At 46.4% G+C, this 19,165-nt stretch overlaps 1 long non-coding RNA gene across 1 annotated transcript in view; it reads right to left on the bottom strand.

Annotated features, from left to right (window-relative positions):
• Positions 1 to 591: 591 nt before the first annotated feature.
• Positions 592 to 19,165, bottom strand: part of LOC141944931 (uncharacterized) — a 61,808-nt gene continuing 43,234 nt past the window's right edge. Inside the window, exon 4 of the long non-coding RNA XR_012629369.1 lies at positions 592 to 745. This is a non-coding gene — a long non-coding RNA (uncharacterized LOC141944931). The remainder of the gene's footprint in view (positions 746 to 19,165) is intronic.

Raw genomic sequence — 19,165 nt, 5'->3', positions numbered from 1 at the left:
GTGTCTTGGCCACATATTTGGAAAAAGTCCCACTTTGCCACCCATCTACAGCTCTTTTGTCCCCCACAACCTGTGCCACTGCAAACCCCTTGGCTCTAACCATCACCAGTAGCAGCTCCTTCAGACCCAGACATGCACTTTTGCAGTATAAACCAATCTACTTCACTCTTCCAGGAAGGTTTCTTTCTGATGGATAAGGAGCTTTCTATTAGCTTTCGCCTGCAAGCGGGAATTTCTCTCCTACCAAGGAGCCAAATCTATTTTAAGCGACCAACTGCTGAAATTCAGCCCACTGCAGGACAAATCTGCAGCCTAACTGCATTGCACAGCAAAGATCAGCCTACATTTGGCTGTTGGCTGTTTATCTCCACCTGGTAGTTTATTCCAAGGCTGAATTCATCCTACTGGAATGAGGAGTTCACAAGAATTATAAATTTCTTCCAACTTTATTAACACACTAACATCTGCACTACTGCAAACATGATTCATACACGATGTTCTGTATTTTACAGCAGCAGTTCTTCTGTTCCTAAACACTTTCCTCCCCACTTCAGATATGCCGGAAATATCAAGGTAGAGTTCCCACCATCAACTCTCGGACATCAGAAATAGCTGACACAAGAAGACCTTCAAATTCTTGCATTCATCTTTTAGGGATTTCTTTACCCAGCTGTATCCACAGCAGGTCACAGGCTTCTGCTGGCGGCTCCTTCTTTCACATACCCTTGGCTTTAGAGGACGAAGGCTATTGCAAAAGCCAAAACATTTCGGCTGAGAGGAGAAAAAGGTTTTGGGTGTAAACTCTTATTATTCCACCCCCATTTTTACCAGCTAAGGAGCTTTTTCTCCACTCCCACGTTTCTGCTGTATCACATTAGTTCTTGGTCTTTGCAATCTAATCCGATTAATTTTTTAAGCTCTGCCTCTATCAAGGGAGTTTTTATTAACCACACAGCATGAGGACTTTAACATTTACCGTGGACTAGCTGTGTGATGAAATCCTCCCTGCAAATCAGCCCCTTTCTTCTGCATTTACCACAAGTCAACCAGGCTCAGCCCTGGGGTTCTGCCCAGCTGGACCCTCTGCAGATGGGCAACATGTTAAGCATCGGTGCCCAAAGTCATCGACTGCATAAGGAGGACTTACACCCAGTTATTGATCAGGGTTACAGACCCCAGCCCCAAAGCAGAGGGTTTGGGGCTAAACAGCTCAATACCTCAGGGGTGGTAGGATGAGGAAGAGGATGAAGGCTGGGAGACATTTTTCCAGCCAATGACCTACTAAAATTCGTAAGCTGGGTCAGTGGAGATAGGCAGAGAAAGGCTTTGTTCTGGGGAATTAGTGCCTGGAGAAGCCTCTATCTATGTCTCCCCATATATAATACTGGGAGGATAACTGCTCATGGCATGGTACTATGAATACCTTACAGGGCTTCAGGGGGGGCCTTTGAAACATGAAGAATCACCAAAGTTTGGAAAGTGAGTGCTAAGACGTCTGACTTTCAGCATTCAAAAAGATAGAGGCCATCTCAGGCTTGAGGACTTAACAACATGGGAAATACCCTACTGTCCCTGCCAACCCAAGGGCCCACGTAGCCCAGCTCTCAGTCTCCCAACGTCAATAGGAGATGCTGGTTTGGGTGGTCCATGAACCCTGCTTCTCTCCACTGCCCTTCCTCTCAGATGCCTCCAGCAGCCCCAGCTCCTGCCTCCACCTATCGAGGAAGCAGTATTCCACCATTTTCTTTTCTCACTGCTGTCATGATTTTCAAACATCCATCATTCTCCCCAGACTGGGTAGCCCCAGCATTTCAGTCCCTCTTGGAAGAGCTCCATCCCCTCCATGGTTTCAGCTGCCTTTCCTGGTCCCTGCTGTACTTCCACTGCCCTCCTCAAGATACCAAAAAAACCCCACCCTTATTATAACCCTGAGTAGATGCAGTTTGGGGCAGGGTCTTTCCAGTTCTCATGGACAACCACACACAGTTAAAAATCTTACAGCTGGTCAGAGCAGCCAGATGTTATTGCCACAAATTTGCTCAGCTCCACGCTCCTTTGGTAAGGAGAAAACTCTAGCCTGAGTTGCAGCCGTAAAAGGGTCTGCTAAAGATATAGGGTGGGTTTGGTTCTGTGCTCCTTTAAGGCCATGCTGGCAGGAGCAGCTCTGCAGATGCTCAGATATTCCCAGCCACATCCCAGCCAAACTAGCATAAACTGGGAATCTGAGCTCAACAGGGCCGTATCCAGCCTCCACCCTGAGCATCCTGAAAGGTTAAGAAGGGCCATGCCACCACGTGGGGCAGAGTTTCATCCTGTCCTTAATTTGCCTGTGGGATCCAAAAGGAATTTTTTCCTATTTCTCTGCCAGGCAGGGAAAAATAAACACAACACTTTGTTGTTGTTTATACTGGACGAATTAAAGTTTTCAATATTTGATATATTTAGATGCCTTTCAGAGCCAGATTCAGGGAAACATTATGCATGATTCTTGCTCTGTTTACCCTTTGCTCCATTCCCTCGCTTTTATTGTTCTTCCAGTTTATTCCTCTTCCAATTTAGCTTACATTTCCCAAGGACCATGGCATAACCCCAAATTTCCCAGGGAAACCAGCACCTCTCAGCAGCAGTGACTGGTTTTGTGGCTCCAACCAGACCACCTTGGTCCTGCCTAAAATGAAGTGCATCCTCACAGCAGAAGTTTTATTGTCAGTGATCAGCCGGGTAGAGATGGGGCAAATCACTCTTTCCTGAATCACAGCTCAAATGACCCCTTAAAGTGGGCAATTCACCCCAAGATAAAGGCACTTACCCACTTGAGGATGGTGCTCTGTGTAGGATCCCCCAGCCTGCCCTTGCTCCCCTCCCAAAAAGGGGCTCCCAACGTCTCCGACAAGGTGTGACACAACCCTGGCTTCTCCAGAGACTGAGGAATTGTTCCTCTTCCTCCCCTCCTCCCCTCCACCCCTCCCCAAATTTCTTGGAGTGAAAGGGATGCTGATCAGCCCGGCAGTGAAGAACTTGTGAGCAAAGCCCAGACTGCAACATACTCTCGTAAAATCTTCCCAAAGATGAGCATGTGGAAGATCACTTTATAGACAGGGCAGACGGAAGAGAAGTTTACATCCAATGTCCATTTTCCAGTAAATCATTCCTAGCTGAAAAACTTCCTTTTTTTTTTTAACTCTGTGTCCACCGCAGTTTTCCAGAGAAGACACGTGTTTTGGTGCACTCTTCCTCCACCCTCCCTTGCAGGCGAGGCAGGACAGAACGCGTGATACCCGATCTCTCTGCTGTGCCCTAGCTAATGGAAAAAATCTGCTTGCTTGGAGCTGCTCTGATTTATTCCATAATAATCTCTCCAACGGGGAGTCTTTGACCTCCCCACAGAGGCTCCATTAAAACCTAGCCTGGTAGCTGGGTAAGGACAGGTAGTTATTTTCTCCTGATAGCAATGGCTGTGCACAGCAATGTGCCATTTCTGTACATCGTTTTCACCTAAATGTAAAGGCAGCCATCAGGGCAGAAGCTTATTCATTTGGTTTTTTGAGGTCTGGCCCAGAACCTGTTGTTTGCTTTAGCTCAAAACGGATCCTTGCAGAGCTCCTACATGTGTTTAATTTGAAGAGCGCAGACCATCTGCCCGCTCAAAGCTGAGCTTGTGCAGAGCTGCGTGGAGGAGCAGGATGCAAAAGTCACTTTGACTCCAGCTAAGCCTGACCTATCCCTTCTGGCCACAGGAAACCCAGGAACAGATGTTTAGTGCTGGGATTTTTCTCCCAAAATCTTCCTGATGTTTAATTCACATTTTACAGATTTACTATTGCCCTGTATAGCATGAAGGAGATCACACTATCGGGTTGCAGGGAGGTGAAGAAGGTATCTAACAGCTTTTCTCCTCTTAAAGATGATTCACAAAAAGTTTCTGCGTTTATAAGCGATGGGCAATTTTTCAAATGCATTCACTATGTTCTCCTTGGAAGTCTTTGCTATCTTCCACATTTAAAGCAGTGTTATTATAATCTGCATAGCCGAGCGTTGAGCATTTACAGAGAGGGGTACATCTTTCTTTAGCCCAAATGATGTCACTGGATAAAATAACCAGATGAGCTTTCAAGCTCAAAAGTCCTGCAAGTCTTCTGTCTGACTGTTTGCCCAAAGATCACCAGATAATTTGGTTGGGTTTATTTTCCCCTTTGAACTTTACACTGCTTGCAGCGATGAAGTGATTCCAAACAAGATTTTTGCTAGCAGCAGTTGGTTGTCACATTTGAAGGAGTCTCTGCTACAGCAAACGTGGCAAATTTCAAGACCTCCCCACTCGCTGCATCCCCTGCTTTATTTCACCTGTGCAGAAGCCCACCTCTAAGCTGGTACAGAAATATTAAGGTGCATGACTGGTTTTACTCCTTTTTGACTGAGAAGAAAAAAATGGCTGCGTGCACTAACAGCTATGGAATGAAGCCAGAGTATTCAATCAGAAGACAAACGATGTGCAGGAAATCTCTTAGGTGACCAAATACTTCCTGCACCAATGAAACTCCTCCAAAAAAGTTTGCGCTCAAAAATACTTGAAATTATCAGACTTTTTCCCAATTTTTCTCTACACGAGTAGTCAGAAAGTTTCCTCTGGGAAGACCTTGCAGAATTGCAGCTGTGTCCCCCTCCTGCTGAATGGCCGGGAGCATCCTCTGGACACAGACCAGGAGGCACAAAGAGGCGGAGGACCTCACACTTCTGATCCGAACCTGTCCCCCAAGGACAGGGGAATCTCACAGTCCTAGCTGGGTTTTTCATTTTCTTTTTTTTTAATTTTTAAATGTAAATTAATCAATGCTAAACGTAACTTGGGGTTCGATAGAGTCTTGCTGCACCTTTCCATCAGGGCTGGAAAGCAGCAGTGCAGAGAAGCACTGGTGGGGTGGTGGGGAGCTTGGCCATCCTACTCCCTCTCGTGCAGGGGGTTTCTTTTCAGTGTGTGAATTAATGAGGGTTGTTTTCCCAAGCATTGCAAAAATCCAGTTGTTTTTATGCCCCCTCAGCTCTCTGATCAGGAGAACACCGCTGTCAGAGTGGGGAGTATCCACCTCTGTGCAGCTCTTGGCTCCATTTAAAGGCCCTGTGGAGCTATAGATGTGCTTTAACCTCCACAGCGAAGACCCTGAGCACCCATGCTGCTGCCACCTCGGTTACCCGGCTTTTCAGGCAGAAGGTTACCATCCCTGGCATCGCCCAGGCCCTTTGTGGCCATGCCAGCGTGCAGCCCAGCACTGTCTCAGTCATTGGGTTATGCATCCTTGACACGCCTTTCCTCTCGTTTCGGGTGGGAGAGGTTGTGGATATTTTTCAGACTGTGAATTCCTTGCGGGCTGGACAGACTGTCTGCAATTACAACATTTTTGCAGGGCATGAAAACCATTTTCCGCCAAACCCTGGGGACCACAGACGCCAGCCCTGCAAGGCAAGGGTTGGAGCTGCGATGTTTCCTGGCCAGGGGGCTGCTTTTTTGATGGCTGGGCTCCAGAGACAGCTGATGTGACAGCCTTTACATGCCATATTATCCACACAGAGTTGAGCCGGGGGGACCCTGGAGCTACACCCAAATGCCCACGGGAGTGATGGCACTGTAGCAGCCGGATGAGTTGCTGTCTGCCAGCCGGCTGCCTGTGTGCCCTTCCCTGCTCCCAACGAAAGCTTTTGTCAGCCTGACATGCAGCGGGGCTGGGGTGGGGACCCACGCAAGTGCAGGCAGCTGCCAGCACCCGCTGAAGCTCCGCTAAGGCTTGGAAACTTGCTAAGTGTGTTTGAGCCTCGACAGCCAAAGGCGAGAAAAACAGGGGCTGTTTTTCTTTCCTGGCTGCTCCCGTTGGACAGCTGGTCATCGCTAGCTCCTTCTCCTGGCTCCATCCCTGTGGATGCCTGAGGCTGGCAGCTGCCGCAGGGTACGTGGTCCCCTGCCTGCTCTGGGGTGCCCAGGGGGCATTTCCTTCAGGACAGGGTACTGACTCTTCATCAGCCTTCAAGATCCCAAAGCCACAGCATCTTGCCTTCCTCAAAAGTGCCCGGACACCCATGACCTGGCTTCTCACCCTGCCCTGGATTTTCCAAGCATAGGAGTCCAGCACAGCCAGCCAAAATGCCTGGACCCAAAAGCAACTAAACACCCCTGGAGCCAGAGCAGCTATGCCAGGAATGTTCTGGTGGGCTGCCAGCCAAAAATGTGAACTCCTCCGGCAACGCAGTGCTAGATAGTTTGAATTGGGTGTTTTGCTCCTTCCACTGCAATTTCTTTTTCATGCTGGTTTTGCATCAGTTCTGCACCTCAGCAGTCCAAGCGTGCTCATCTCTTCTTTGCACTTCCTATATACACGTGGTGGACCCATATTTCCACTGATCAAAGTGAGAATAAAACAGAGTTAAAGAGCTTGTACTGTGCAGGTGAGTAATTGCAAAGCAGAGAGCAAGGGAAAGCTCCTTGGTGTGACTGTAGGTACGGGACCTTACAGCCAAAGTCTTCAGAGCTTGGGAAAACACGAGATTTGGGGACCTAACTTAAATAGAAGATGACAACAGAAAACCAAACCCTTAGTTCTGAGGATCTGAGTTCAAAGATTGGACCCTGAGTGCCACTGGGAACAATTTCCTGAGGGAATTCACACCAGCCCCATCATGGCACTGTGTATGACTGAGCCCTTGCTGTACAACTCACCCTGCAGCGAGGGAGCTGATACCACTTCAGGCAATATACAGATGTGCGGACTAACACCCTGATCTCCCTCCATCCTGACAGAAAATCTGCCCTGCCAGAGGGCGGCACAGTCTTGCTGCCATAATGCTGACCTAAGACATTTCGCTAAGTTTCCCCCGCCCCCAAAATGCTGCATTTCAAAGAAATCCTCCTGCCAGCATCTCTATTTATACAGTATCAAGCGCTGATGACATTTAACAACGCCCTCCCTTTTCTAGACATTACCTTAAACTGCACTGCCAATTTGAACAAACCCACTGCCCAGCATATGTTATTTCTCATCTTTTCCTCCCCCCCAACCACTGCCACTACCATACCTCAAAGGGACCAAGTACAAATAATTCAGCCTTTGCTACTTGGACTGGTTTTAATCAAAGGATTTTCTGGGTTTCTACCACGTGGGACACCTCATTAACAACTTCACACCTTTAAGAAGGAAAAAAAAGTAGTGTTATTCATTTCAGCATCACTGCGTTTAATGATGGTACCCAGCGTTTTGCACCAGGGTCCCCTCCTGGGACAAGTTTTATTTTGGTGGGGAACAAAACAACAACAAGATAAAAAAAAAAAAAACAAAACCAAAACAACATTGCTGGGCTGAAAGGGCTTAGAGATCGGCAGGAGCGTATTTGTCAGAAAGGAGATTAGAGCCTAATGAAATTTGTCTTTGTGCGTGTGTCTGTTTCTCTCTTTTTTGGGGGAGCGTCTTTGTAAAAAGCCAGGCTTATTAAAATGCAAGGAGAACCCCACACAAAAGACATTTCTTAGGGTCCAAAGGCACGCTTATTAATGCAGAGGTTTTTGTACAGAGCATGCCAGTTTCAGGAGATTTTGGGTATTGTTTGGGGAGAAGAAAGCAAGCCTCACTGATCATTTTCTTTTCCAGTTTTAATCACAGCAGCTGAAGCAAGCAGGTGCTGCAATTCAGAGCCCACAGAAAAGGGCAGGGGCTGGGGGGGGAAGGGGAACATCACGGGGAAAAACTCATCTGCATGAGGGATTTTCGCTATTTTGGCTCACTGAATTGCAGCGCAGCGGTGTTGTGTCCACACTCCTAGTTTCCTCCGAGAGGATGACAAGTAGCTGCTGGGGAGGCGTTGCAAGGGCACACCACCAGAAGTCAAAGCCTGCTTCAACAGCATCAGGCTGGCATCAATAGCCAGCGATTTTAACCAAAGCATCCATTTTCCCACATACGTCTCTGATGATACCAAACTGTTGGCATGGAAGAAAATAAGGGGTTGTGGCCAAGATACTGGTGTGGAACACAACTCTGATTTCTTCCATTCATTTCAAAATACAGCGGAGTCAACACCCTGCTGCAGCAAGCACACCGGAATGCTGGGGAGCAGCACCTGCAGCAGCGTGGCTGCATGGGGATGGTTTTACCTTAACAGGGTCTTAACGCTGGGAAAATACAGTGATGGCACTATGCACATGGAGCTTTTGCATGGCCATTGAGGACAGAGCGACAATGACGGCGATGGCAGTCCAAGCACACTGGTGTGGGTTTGGGGAAGAGGAGGAGAGGTAGAGATTTGCCCCTGTCCTAGGGAAGACCTTGGTACACCTCCAGGAAAACGTTTGCTCACACTTGGAAAAGCAAACCCAGGGGTGGGTTGTGCAAGGGGTTGGGACTCCACCAAGACCTTGCTTGCAAGAGGGCAAAGACTTGAAAATCTCCATGAAGCACTTTTAGTGCTTCCCATGACTCTCCGCCCGAAGGGGAAAACCCACATCTAGGTTGGGAAATCTGCCCAAGGCTCCCGCTAGCGAGTGTTTCTCGAGCGTGACTTGTTTGCTATTGGCAGCACAGCCCTTGGGAGTGTTTACTCAAGAAGAGCAACAGTAGGAGTTTCTATTAACTAGCTTTTGACACTTTGACAACAGAGTTGGGTCCACCCAGCTGGCTTTTTTTCCACACAGTTTGCACATTTCCACCTGCTACGGTATGAAAACTATGAGAAAATTCTCATGTGTTTTCTTATGAGATTTTTCTTTTGAGAAAATGTGGGAACTGGTCTCATGCTGCCTCAGCTGAGAGAAGGGCATACAGAGGGTAAGCACCGAGGAGGACACAAACAGAGGATGGAGCAGCAAGCTCTGGGAACCAACCAGCACAGAGAACCAACGGAAAAGCATCCCAGAGGGGCACGGCTGCAAACTCCCTTGGTACTAATCTTTCTCTTCATGTTTGATTTAAGAAAAACAGCACTGATACTGAGGATAAAATACCATGAGCTACCCCTGTTATTGAATAATTCAAATTAATTATAATTCTATAAAGTATCTGATGGCTGTGTAGATAGAAACACAACAAGTAATGATAATAAAATTCAGTGTAAGCATGTTACAGAACATCACCTGACTTGTTCTGCAGAGCCCCAGAGATAGTCACAACACTTGCTCAGCAATGCCATCCCATTAAGATATAACAAATTTGTGGGTTATATTCACTTATGTCTTCAGTCAAACTTCTGCCAACATCTCTTTCACCTCTTGCAGGTGCAGGAGCAGAGCAGACCACAGCAAACACCTTTGTTTATTTTCTAAAAAAACTTGCCATCATTCACCCATCGCTGCCAGCCCGACAAGGCACCCCATGGGCAAGGGAAGCAGAAAGCTGAGGCTCGGGTAAAATTGCTTAATAAGTCTGATTGTTTTCACCTTTGCTTGGAGGATATTTTAATGGAAATCAGATGGACAGAGTCTGGGGATAAAAGTTCAGCTCAGAGAAGCAAGAGCTTCTCCCCCCGAGGCTGGCAACAGCTCGAGACCTCACAAAATCTTTATTGTTATTGTACTCTTCCTATTGCAGCCCTGCTCAAGTGCTCCCCTCAAGCTGAGGCCCCTAATTTGCACCAAATTGCACATGCATGTAGAAAGACATGTTCCCTGACAGCTTGAATATAAGAAACACATTGATGGATCAAAATTTGTATGATAATAGCATAAAAAAAATGACTGGGTTAGTTCATCCCTTATGGTGCTGGATCAACTAAAGGAGGGACCTCTCAGTCAGACCCATGGCCAGCAGTGAATGGGGCAGGTGAAGGACCTCCAAATCTGAGGAGTATCTTTGACTTGCTTTCATACCAGTAGAAAGAGGATCAGCTGCCTGGCAAAAGCCGTATAACATCTTGGGAGGATGTCTCCCACCCCAAAGCACACAGAGCTGAGGGGTTATGCTGAAAGGTGAATGAAAAGATTGAGGTTTTAAAAATGGTGCATGATTTGCATGGGGTTCATCTGCGTTTTAAAGGTCACCTTTTTTAGGTTTTGTTCAGCACAGTAAATGAAAGGTCTTTGCAAGAGTTAATAGGCTGTCACAGGGCTCTGGACAAAACCATGAGGACCAGCAATATCGTGGCTGGTCCAAGTAACTCAGGCCCTGATAAGTCACAGGGAAAGGCTACAGATGGTAATGTTGAATATCAGTCAACTTAAATGGATATATATTTTTATATATATGAAAGAGAAATACACATATTCATATATATATATTTAAATCAAAACCCCATGGAACTCATTGCCACAATATAACTGATGTTAAGATTTTATCCATATTCAAAGAAAGGATAGATATTTATGGTAGCAGCTAAGTCATCCCAGTTAGGGATTTCTCCACACTTCAAGAAGCACATCAAGTTCTATCCGTTTAAAGGCAGGAAGATGTACTGTTTGCTAACCGCCACCGCGGGGATTATTTCCACCTTCTCCTTGAAGCTGCCAGCTGGTGGCTGCGGGAAGCCGGACCAGGTGGACCACAACCATTCGATGGCTTGGCCAGATAAACTTCTGGGTTGCTTTCAGGCCCCAAGCCCATCCCCAGCTCTGACCACCCGCATTATCCAGCCCCGCAGCCCACCAGATGGTGCTCTCGGTATTAGTTAATACTGAGTTAATCTGCACCTCTTCCTTCCACTGAGAAACTCCAGCACAGGTAGGGTGTGGAGAAACACCACCAAGAGCAACAGATTGCTGCGCTTTCCTAGAGCACCAGACAGATTGCATGGCTTTGTCCCAGGCATAATGTGGTCCAAAAACCAGAAACATGCTTTTGAAGCATCTGGAGGTGATGGTGGGTTATGGGTGCTAGCGTGCACCTTCAAGCCCAAATGCAATGTATGGCCCTTTGGCTGTACCATGGTGTTGAGCCAAAACACTGGGACAGATGGGAAAAGCAAAGTCGGTGGGGAATGTGAGCATACCCTGACACTCAGGACTACGTACCACATGCCCATGGACCTCTGAGACCCTTGGAAACCCTCTGGTGTATCATTTCTTGAAGGCCTCCTCCACAGAACCAGCTTCTTGAGCTTTTCTGGAGTGATACCCTATGGTCAAGAAAGCTAGCTTGGACCTTGGTGGACTTTGGTATTTCTGCTTGCTAGAGATATGAAACATTTTCTATTTCAGGGTAAATGCTGTAATAGCAGGGAGAGGTTGTGCAGGGCCATTGAGGGGTCTCCATTGCCCAACATGATCATCTTGCACTGACATGTATCAGCTATGAGTTTTGATGGACTTTGAGGTCCCTTTCAGCCTTTGTTTCTCCCCAGTTTTCTACAGGAGGAATGTCTGCAGTTTCTGTGCTCTTTGCAGACTGTGATGCTCATAATTATATCAAGTCTGAAGAACTAGGCTAATGTTGTAGGGTTGATTCTGAGGCTGTTTCTCTGGCCCAGCAGGATAGACTGTTTTTCTTCCGTGTTTCCAGCTTAACAAGGCTCTCTTTAATTTCTTCTTAATAAAACTTGGGGCAAAGGGGAACATTTAATGTGCAGTTAAATAAAAACCAGAAAGCGTACCATACTGGCTGACTTCCTAAAAACTAAGTGCATTTTCTACAGTCATCCATGGGACATCAGCAGCAAAATAAAACCTCAAGCACAGAAGCCTGACCACGAAGAAAACCGGCAGCTAACTCTGTGGCTTTTGTTTTTTACCAATAATGTATTTTTATCTCTGAGAAGCTGGAAAAGGGAGAGCATTAAAACATTGCCTGCATGGGTACACGGGGGCGCTCCAGCCATTTACGCCCGTAATGAGTTTTGCTGCCTCTGAGCAGAGCACAGGTAATAACAGATCATAAAGCGGGTTTATCACCCGAATTGCCAGTCTCTGAAGGTTACTAAAAGCCCATTCAAATGAGTACAGTCAGATCTGCCTGGCTGTTTGAAATCACCGCTTTCTTAATGGTTTAGCGGAAACCTCTGTTTCTCCCGTCATTGAAAAGGGTAAAAATCAGGAGTGGAGCAAACGGAGCCAACCTGGTTTTGTCCAGAAGAGTCTGGCCAAAATCACTTAAATTTGTCTGACGATGCTATTTGTTTGCTTCGTCCAGAGCTGTCCCATCAGCTCCTTGACTAGTTATAAAGCTTCCCTGTTTTACAAAAACTGCTTATAAAGCATCTCCATGTTGGACAGGGTTAATCCAGCCCTGGGATGTGTTTTTCAAGGGTCATGCCTTGAAAACCCTCTGGGGCTGAGGGCCCCTTGCCGGGTGGAAAGAGCCACTACTGTGTCCTAAGAGCTGAACCTCCCTGTGGCAAAGGGGGTGCCCTGCGGGAGAAGGGCTGATGGAGGCTCTGGGGATAAACAGCCCCCCACTCCCCTTTCTTCCCCCTGCAGAAAACTGCCCAGAAGAGGCATGAGTTGATTGTCTCTAGTGAAAAAAAAAAAATCTGTCCGTTTCTTTTAGGATATGCAGTGGTGCTGGAGATGTCTCCGGCTGCTTTTATTACAGAAAGGCTCTGATTATGCCACTTTTCCAACCCAAAAGGGCCCAAAAAGGTGGGCAGTGTTCTGTAAAAGAGAAAAAAGCCTCTAACACATTCACTGTTGTGGTTCCAGTGTCATGTTTTCTGCTCCTCCAAGGGACATGGAGAGCATCACCTCCCAGCCTACCTTGCCCTGTGCCCCCCAAGCTGGCATCACTGTCCCTGGCACAAGCATCTCCTTCAAACCTCCACAAAGACCAAACAGTGCTTTTTCTGCTCAGCCTGGACCAGAGTTTTTCCTCTTTGACCCAGCCACTGAGAGAGGAGGAAGAATTGCACTGATTTGGTGGGTGTGCTGGCATGGCTGTGGATGTTACAGATTGCTTCGTCTTGGGGTTTCTCTGTTCCCTTGTAGAAAAGTGGGGCACATCCCCACCCAAGGGAAAGCAGCATCACTGAAGCAAAGTCGGTGCGTCAATATTTTGCTTCAAAATTTGGCCCCCGAGAATGGAGCAGCAAAGTGCCAGGGGTGTAATTGCTTAGGCATGAGGTGTATGAAGCTCCTTGAAGACTCATTAATAATTTTAGGAAACAAAATAGATCAGCTTGGAGAGGTCTATCTTTGGTCTTGCCTTAGCAGACAGGCAGGAGGGCTACATGGTCTTAAAGCATAACTAGAAGAGTGTCTACAGTGTTTGGCCTGAGCAAAGATGTGCAGCTAGTTATGGATGAGATGTTAAAAGCACCAAGATGTCAGTGGGATTAAGGGCTTAGGCTTGGACTTGCCCCAAAGGATGGTGGCCAGGGCCTTGGGCCACCTCTGCAGCATCCCAGAGTGCTCTTGATGCGGGGCAGAGTATGTGTTTCTGTGCATTTTATTTAAGAACTATTTCACCTTCTGGAGAACCCAACCCCGTCTTGTGCACATGCTTTTTCATTTACAGCCAAAAAGAGAAAAAAAAGCTGCATTTCAATTGTTCATTTAGCGCTTTGATTTCTCTCCATTTTCCTTGCCTTTGTCTGTGTGGGAACGTGCATTTGTGGGAACACATAATATATTTTAATGTTTTCTGCAGTTGTTTAGTGGGTCCCCTTCTGAAGCCTTATGGACCACCATGGGCTGAGAAACTGGGATGGAAGATCCAGAGAGACAGCCTCGTGCAAATCCAGTGTCATCCCTTTGAAGTCCTTGGGGCTTCCACGGCAGCCAGAAGCAATTAGCGAGAGAAAGGGATTTTAAGAGCCGTGCTGGCTTGCCGTCAGCACTTCCCGCTGACTTTCAATAAAACAGAGTTGAGCCAATACTGAGCATTGTTGGAATTACGACACCAAACGTCCAACGTATTTATCGAGCACGCTGCGGGGCCTGGAGAGAGCTCTCTGCAGCAGGACTTGCGCCATCAACCTCGCACCGTGTTAGTACCAAAATTACTCAGCCAAAATACGCCAGATGTTCAAGTGCTGTGGCTGAACTAGTCTCACTGTTCCTCCTATGCCACCATCCCGTCAAGTCAGGGATGGCTGTAGGCTCTAATTTCCTTAGCAGACCAAGTTCAAGGAAGATCAGCACAAGCAAGAATTACCAAGTGACTTTATGCAGCTCATTAGATTTGCAGAGAAAGTCAATACTGGACAACCAAAATGCTCCTCCTACTGTACTAAACCTCTCGATATGTCATCACCTCGACCATGGGGTGCTGAGCCTGGGCGACCAGGACTGCTCCTTCCTCTTGATTCATGCAATGGTTCCTGCCGTATGGCTTGGTATTTCTGCCCTCTCTATAGAGCAAAGTGGGTGAAGTTAAAGACACTTGTCTATTGCTTAACTAACCAGCTCTCCTGTGCCTTCCCCATTAATGAATGCTCCTTGCAGTCAGAGATACCACTTTCCCAAAGATGCTTCACGTGCCTGGGAAAATCCCTCCTCCACCGCTGAACTGAGATCAGATCTGTAGGGTGGCTGGAAGAAATTACTTTGGGGATATTTTGGAAGAAAAGCAGGGAAGGAATTTTAAATTTGCAGCCTGAAAAGGTACAAGTACTCTTCTTGGTTTTTGCCTTCTAGGCATGGCTTTGAGAAGCGTGTTGCTCTACCTCTGTTTCTCTTCTTCTATTTTGCTTTTTTCCCCCCTCTTGCTTCTTTTCCCCCCTTTCTTCCTTCCCCATTATCTCTTAGCAAAGTTACTATTTTCCATGGCAAAGACTGCGGGCATAACCAAGGTCAGAAGGGACCCCAGGAGGTCTCTAGTCCAACCCCTTGCTCAAAGCAGGATCCCAAGTTTTGCATGTGGTTATCAACTCTGCACTATAAAGAAGAGCACAGATGTGACATCAAGCTGTGTTTGGGGCAAACCACTAAAATTCCCAGAGCAGTTTTTCAACAGTAAATTCTGATTCATCCAAAACCATTTGACTTGCAGGAGAATTTTGATTTTGAAAGAGTTGGACAGCAAAATCTCAGAAACAAAAGTCTGAAACCAAAATCTTCGTTTCAGCTTTTTCATGTTGGTTATACCCTTTCCTTTCATCCTAACACCCATGTTTTGTACCATTTTATCTGCTGTTTAGACTGGAACTAAATGATCTGCTTCAATAAGGTCACTCCCATGTTCTGACTCTGCTTTCAGAGAGTTTCACAAGAATTTCCACTCAGTGAAAAAACTTTGACGTTTCTTCCTGATCTGGAAAAAAAGCCAATAGAAAAACATCAGAAAATTTCATTCCATGCGACGGGACTTTGACTTCTGGACAGCTTTCATTGCTGTCAAGAAGAGTGGCTGGCTGAGACAGCTCATGAAAGCTTTGAAAGTTCATACAAAGGCTCTAAGCTGGCAACACATCCCTCAATCCTTGCATCGTCTGCCAGCATCGTGTGGATGGGATTTTTCAGGATGCCCTGAAAGAACTGAATATATGGTTCCCAAGATGCCTGAGGTCTCTAGTTCTGCTAGACTCCTTTTGAAGAGTCCTAGCCCTTTTTTTTTTTGTTTTTTTTCCTTCTGCTTTAGATAACCAGAGTGGGCCTCTCACTCATGGGAAGCATTGTTAAATGTGTCACCTCCCACCAAGAGAAGCGAAGAAGGGGGGGAAAAGCCACATGAAGATATTAAAACAAGAAACTGGAATGTCTACAAACTGCTCGGAGAGTTCATTCTTAATTCACATATCCCTATTTACTATTGAAAACGGCTATTCAGCTATTTATGGCATTGTAAGCAATCACTCTTGGTTTCCGCTTAGCCTCAGACGGATGGTTGGCCCACATGTCTCATGCTGTACTTAAGTAGGATGGAAAAAAAAGAGAGGGTATAGAAGTGAACAAACCTTTTTGGATGGCCACATCTGGTCCCCATGTGTAAGCCCAGCCTTGTGGAAAGCCTGCTGACAGAGAAAAGCTGCATGCTGTGGTTCTAGACAAGCTTCTTTTATAGATTTATTATATATATACATACACATCCATTTTATATATATGTATAAATATATATATACAGATAGATATTGAGCAAGAAAGAGCTTTCAATATTTTCTTTTTTGAAGCTTACAGAGCCCACTTGGCCAGATGCAGACCGCTAGGCAGCACTGATTTATTGTGGAGCGAGGATGCTATTCCTTGCATGCTGCTGGATGGCGAGAGGCTGGGGAGCAGAAAGGAACTCTGAATACCCCAGAGTTTGTCAGGGAAGGACTCCTGCTCTGCTGCTGTGGAAAAGGGATGCCTGGAGATGCTTCCATTTAGTTTCAAAAACACCATCAGCATTTATGCACCTCCTTCTTTAACTCAAGACCTCCAATTCACTTATAATTTTCCCTATATTTGCTTTTCAGCCATCTTGCTCTCATCAGCTTGAGAAATCCACACCACCAGCTGCAAGTTCATTTTTTTAAGGCCACTTTAACACTGACACGCCTTTTCTTAAGACCAGAAGCCTCTCCTTCCTCCATCTCCATGGCAGAGTTGGTGTCTTCTTTCCTTAACACCCCAGGACCCCGATCTCAACTGTGACAGAACAAATAAAGCTGCTGGGATGTTATGGCTAATCAGCAGGGCATCTTTAACCTATTATTAATTTGGACAGCAAACAAAATAAACAGGAACAAAACCAACTTGTCTCCTCGCTCCAAACATTGGTCTCCCAAGGAACCCATGCTCAATATGATGTTAAGAAGGGAGCAAGCCATGAACGTGTGAGCACTGCCGATGACCTGGTGCTTTGCTGAATTAGGGCCAACCGCCTCCTAACATTAAATCCTTCTCAGAGGACAGATCGCTGCTGGGACTGAAATACACTTGGATGGGATAAACTGGAGCACAAAACAGGCACTTGAAGGAGTATTTTACCTTGACAAGACCATAGATTTGTTCATTGCAAGGCCAGAAGACATCCACATGTTTCTGAAAACTGGGATTTTTGTGGCAGTCTGGGGGAAGCAGGATAAAGCACGTATTTCCCTTTTCACTTTCATGTTGGAGATAGGTGTCCCCCATCCTCAGGAGACCTTCTGCATGGCCCCATCCAGTGACCCCTGCAGCAGAGAGAATTAATCCTCCCTGCCATGCAAACGCACAGAGCAAAACCCAATAAACCAGCCCTGAGCTAGCAATTACGTTAGGAAGAGCACATTAAGCACTGAGCCAAGTGCTCTCAAGTGATGGAGCAGCCCCCAGCCCCCAGGGCAGCTGACTCAGGAGCCATTTACACTCACACTATCAAAAACATTTCATCTCATCCCCCCCAGTTCTTCACGCGCCGTGGCTTGGAGGAGGCTCTCAGCTCTCCCCATTGAGGGAGCAGCTCCTATGGATGCCATGAATCCTCACTCCAGTTTTTGGGAATAGCTAAAAGCATCAGCATGAGCTCTCGTTTCCCCACTGCCATCCAACAGAATACCCTGGGTGCCTGCTACCCTGGGAGATATTTTTTGGTGGATTGGGAATGCCACAGCCCAGCTGCTGCCCTTTGCACAGGCACGGATCTCACCAGTGTCCTGTTTTGCAAACCCAAAATAGGACGGGGGGAAACATGCGCCAGCTCTTTGCAAGCCCAGGGGACAAACTGGTGTATCTCACGTGGGAAGGAGGATGGACAGAGAGTAGAAGGGAGACTGGTAGTTGGAAGATAGTGGAAAACTTTTAAAAATAGTGGAATTGGTGGAAAATATTACAAATCACCACTCACCTCCTTCCACAACCAGTGACGACAAGACTTTCTTCCCTATCTATCACATTAGCTGGGATTTTTACTCATCAACCCATCCCTGAACTATGCAGCTGTATCTTGGGGCAGGACCCCTAGAGAACTGGCTCTGAGTGGGCTAGTTTGCAATGTGCCCAGCGACTTGCTCTGACATGGCAATGCTTGCCTTACGTTCGCATGCACGGAAGGGCCATTCTGCCTGCGAGGCATTTTCTCCATCCCCGGCAGCTCTTTCATGCTCCTGAGCTAGTCTGCTACGGAAACTGGGTCAGGAATTCACATCAGCGAGCAGGCTTATCCATCATCTGTTTTTTCAGGAGAACCCTGCTCACAGTACCTCTTTGTGCCATATTGGAGCAAAAGGGCTCAGGACTGATAACTGACCCGCTTTTCTCTGCTGGAAAAAGACTGTCACATCTTCCTATGAAAAGCTGCCACTTTGAGGCTCTGATTTAAACCAGAAACCTTTTTCCCCCCCCTGCTTTTTTAAAGGACCTGAAAATGATCTTTCAATAAGGCAGTGATAAATACCAATGAGTCTTGACTATTTGCAACAGAAGCTGCCATTTGTTGCAGAAATGAAGAAAAAAATCCCAATACATGCTCAAAGCCTATATTTTCCCCCTATAAACCCCAGAATGGTTTTCAACATTTTCTTGAAGTTTTAAAAGTCAAATCACTCCAGTCTGAAATACTGTGTTTCTGCAGCATCTACTAATATTGAACGTGCTGTTTGAGCAGGCCTGCTCACACTCATAAGTGAGCAACATGTATTAATTGCTGCTGGCTTTTTCCAGGGACAGGAGCATGGTTTCACAAGGATATTATAGCAAACATTTCCCGAGTGCTTGCTCTTTTTTATACTACAGAACACCAAGTAAACAACTGAAAAACCATGCTGTTAAGAAGTTACGTAAGTATTACATTTTCTTTTCTTTAGATCAGGCCATAACTCTTGCAGCAGGGGGAAATTCTGTGGCTAAAAATGCTAATGAGAACCACGGTTTCAATAAGCCATCCTCACACCCTAGGATGGGTGTGTTTGCAGTGTGGTGTGGACCCTCTGGTTGGGAGTGGAGGGCTTCTTTGGGACTTGATAAGAGATGGGCTTTGTTCATATGCAAATTTCTTTGCATTTCCAAAGAACACATGCAACTTTTTCCACTTTTCTCTAGTAGTAAATTTGTCTCGGCTGAAAAGAGAAGCAATTGGATTACGCAGAATACACATAGGAGTTGAAAAGATGTCAGGTTTCCCCCCCCCCGCTCTATGCTATGAACAAATCTGGAAATCAGCAGTTTGCAAGATAAAGAAATTCCTGGGGATCATCCAAAATAAAAGTAATTTTCCCATTATAAGTGGACTGAAACTAGAGCTGCAAATCCAACCCTCTTAAAAACTGAGCTGTGGTTTGGATGAGATGCCCTGAATCTGGATCAGTTGACTCCCATTTTGATGTGGGAACCCAAATCAGATTGGTTTCATAATAGTGTTTCAGATGT

This window comes from Strix uralensis, chromosome 6, assembly GCF_047716275.1.
Source record: "Strix uralensis isolate ZFMK-TIS-50842 chromosome 6, bStrUra1, whole genome shotgun sequence".
In the NCBI taxonomy this organism is placed as follows: domain Eukaryota; kingdom Metazoa; phylum Chordata; class Aves; order Strigiformes; family Strigidae; genus Strix; species Strix uralensis.
The sequence above is the reverse complement of the archived record's forward strand: the minus strand, read 5'-3'. Positions and strand labels throughout refer to the sequence as shown.